The sequence below is a fragment of the Pteropus alecto genome, unplaced genomic scaffold (genome assembly GCF_000325575.1).
Source record: "Pteropus alecto unplaced genomic scaffold, ASM32557v1 scaffold1418, whole genome shotgun sequence".
Taxonomy (NCBI): Eukaryota; Metazoa; Chordata; class Mammalia; order Chiroptera; family Pteropodidae; genus Pteropus; species Pteropus alecto.
This window is the reverse complement of record NW_006441486.1, coordinates 12,227-16,316: the sequence shown is the minus strand read 5'-3', so window position 1 is coordinate 16,316 and position 4,090 is coordinate 12,227.

Genomic DNA, 4,090 nt, shown 5'->3' with positions numbered 1-4,090 from the left:
TCTGGAATATATTTTTGTAGTTGATCATTATTTTTCGACGTACAAGGCAAATTCATTTTTCTGAAATACTTTCAGAAACGATATTAGTCTGGCACAAAAATAATAAAGAGTATTAGATTTTTAAATTATAAACATTTGTTCAATAAAGAAAATTTGGAAAATAGAGAATAAATAGAAAAAAATATAATTACTGGGTGTTCTAAACACTATCTGTTTTAAGTACAACAATACGGACATTATGATTATGGCTTATTATGCTCACCAGTATGCTTCATCCATGTTGGATTTAATTGCATTTTATTCACTTTTGTCGCTCTCTGGTGTTGCTCTGTGCGAAGTTATCACAATCATTTTCCATTCTAATTCGATAAGGATTTGACGTTAAGAATAATGCAAAGATGAACGTTTTGGGATGCATCCCTGGCACACGCACACAGGCATTTCTTATGTTGTGTGCTGAGGAGTAAGAGTCTTGCGATGAAGGCAGGCTGCCTGCTAGAGCGGTGTCCCAATGCACATGCCAACATCGGAGGAGAGTGCCATTGCTCCACATCCTTTCCACGTGTGATATGGTTAGACTTCATTTATTTATTAAAACTTTTTTTTTTGTCTTTCAAGTGAGTGTGTCAGCGATCTCATTTGGTTTTAATTTGCATTTTACTAGTTACTATTTTCTTTCCCCTGCTATTTGGGTTGCCCCTTTCTGTGAAATGCTCTTCAATTATCCTGTCACCTTTGCCTTTGAGGTTTCTGTGCTTTAGACTGGGATCTCTTCTTTATAAATGTTGTATTAAACTCCTTGTGTAGAATAAAATGACTCTGGATGGCTTCTTTAGATAAAGAGTACTTTTTCATCAATTCGGTTCAACAGATCAGTGTTTTCCACTATGGCTAATAATTTTGTTAAAAATATTTAACTAACATCAAGGTCAGGAAATATACATTTCTTTTGAAAATATTTATTGTATCACATTTCATATTTCGGTGTACAAATAATCTGGATTTCTTCTAAGTTTTATAAAGTAGGAGATGTTTTCTTATTTTTTTCACATTTAAATCCATTTAAATTAATGAAATTTATTAAAAGACCCTCTCATCTACACTATTCTACAGTATGAGCTCTTAAATATTCAAGCGTGTCCACATTCTCTAGTCATTAAACAAATATGCTCATAAGACAAGCAAAACATGGTACTCTTTATGAGCTAATATCTTTTTAAAATAAATCATAAAAATAGAGCGAGAGAGAAACTAGTTTGTGTGTGTGTATATATATATATATATTCTCTCTCTATATATATATATACACAAATTATTTTTTTTCAGAAAAAAATATTGGGATGTGAATTGCTATATATAATATATATACACAAACTATTTTTTTTCAGAAAAAAATATTGGGATGTGAATTGCTAGATACATGATACAATGCTGACCGAGACTATTTCAATATATATTATTTGCTAAAAAAAATTAGTTTTTTATTATAAATCCAACCAGGCAGGATATAACCCTGACATCACAAAATCCAGAATAAAATGAAAGTTTAAAAATGAATAAGAATAATTAAACCATATTAAGGCAGGACAGTACTGCAAGGCAACTTCTGCTTAGACAACAGCAGAATAGTGTGAAAATAGATATTGAGTTCACATCAGTGACTAAGACATTAAACATCAAGGTAGCTATTTTTTCAAGGGCATCATGATATTTTTCTTCCTTACGGTGTATACCATGGGGTTAAACAGGGTGACAATGGTATAGAAAAGAGGGAAATTTGCCATCTTTGGAAAAGTATAGTTGGATTTTGTCATACATATGAAATGGTTCCAAATATGCAGAATAAAGCCAGAACTATAATGTGAGATGAGCAAATGAAGAAAGCTTTGACTCATGCTGTCACTGATGATGACTTCAAGGGGGAGGGATGGTTTTACTGTATGAGCCAAGAATCACCAGGAAAGGGATCTTAAGAAACAGCACAGCAAGTGTAAAGACCAACATCTATTCAGAAAAGTGTCCCCATAGGCCAACTTGAGTACTGGGGAGATGTCACAGAAGATGTGGTCAATGAGGTTAGAACCACAAAATGACAGAGAGAAGATCTGACATGTCAGTCATATCCTGACCGGAATTCTACTGATCCAAGAGCCAGTCACTCTCAGCTGGATGCAGAGCTTGTGGTTTCTAACTACAGGTTATTGCAGAACATGACAAATGGTCACGTAGCAGTTATAGACCATCACTGTCAAGAGAAAGCATTCTGGGTTTCCAAGCACAAAGATAAAACATATTTTTGTAGTACAGTCAAAGAAAACAATATTTATTTTCAGAGTTCAAAGTTGTATAAGTATGCTAGACAGAGAGCTACAGATACATAATAGATTTCTGGAAGGACAAATTACTGGGAAAAATACATCAGAGTTTGGAAACCCTGGTCAAGTCTACTCATGAGACTAATGATGACATTTTCCATCAGGATGATCATGCGCACAAGAAAAATAACATAAAAAGAAACATTCTGAGGTTGAGAATACAAGAAAATCCCCAAAGACTCAATTTCATCATTGAAGTAGAATTTGCTTCTGGTTGTTTTTTCTTGCCGTTCCATCTGTAAAAATAGTGAAATTAGTCATTTATCCTGTTGGTTTGTTTCCTATTGACAAGAGAAGATTGAGAAGTAAACATATACATTTTCTTATTTCTATTTAAATTCCATTTTATAACCCAACATTAAAGAGCAAACCTGAATCCAATAGTGAAGATATGCTAAATTCTAACCATACCAACCAATTAACACATAAAAGCAGTTTGTATTTTATTGGAATTGAAGCCTTCCAAAAGTGTGCATTTTTATTTTTATTTTATTTTATTTTTTTGTGTGTGTACAGAGCAAAGTGAGTCATTTTACTCCACATATTAACAAACAGATTCCCAGAATAGAATAATTTATATCTGTCACAGTTCTTAGAAGAATGTTCAGCATATAATTTTCAAGTGTATTTTGTGGTAACTCAACTCTTTCAGGTAACCTTTTCCAAATATAGCATGTGCCTCTCCTTAACTAGAGTGTTGCTATAACTCTCCCTCATTCTGCATGGACTTTGCTTTGAAATTGTATTCCTATTTAATTGAACCATTAAGATCAAGGAACATTATCACTAGGTATTTTATTTCAAGAACTTTCATTTGTCATATCCCATCTTGCAGCAGTATTTGATACCTTTCTCTATACCAATTGATTGGCTAATTAATAATGACTTTATGGAATGAATTGCACAGATGCAATGATTTGGGGAATTCTGACAAGTTCTTATAACCTGAAGTGACTCATTATCTGTGAGAATATTTGTTCTCATTAAAAATATTCTCATTTTAATATATGATATGACACATACAGGAAGATAAATTGAACAGAATAAGTTATTATAAAATACAATCATCACACTTGTGCCATAAAGATGAAATAATGAAGTGCTGACTTCAAGTTTTCCATTCTCCTTTTAAGATATAAAGAACTGTAAAAAATAATATAGACAGGCGACTTTGAAATGGAGTCACAGCCCAATCCCACAGAAATTGCCTTGAAAGCTTACTCTTGAAACCTTGGAATGTTTGACTTTTATATACCACATATGAGTGAAATCATATAGTTTTCAACTTTTTCTGTCGTACTTATCTCACTTAGCCTGATTATCTCAAGATCCATCTGTCCATATTGTCACAAATGACAGTATTTCATCTTCTCTTATGACTGAGAGATATCCCACTGTATACACATATGACAACCTCTTTATTCTTTTTTGATTGAGGATTCCTTTATTATCATTCAGGGTCCAATGGCAGCCATTAATTTTTACTATGTCCACTTTTACAATCTTAAATTTGTCCATCTCTGTATCTGTTGTTAAGCCCTCTTAGTTATTTTTAAATAAATGACTCTGTTATATATTCTGATTCCTTTCTGTTCATAAAAACCTGTTGTTCCTTTCAGGGTCAAAGATTATTTGGCTGATTCTCATATTTCTCTGCTGGTTGCTAAATATTCCTTCAGACACTTAGTAATCATAAGCAAGGGTACAAAGCAAGA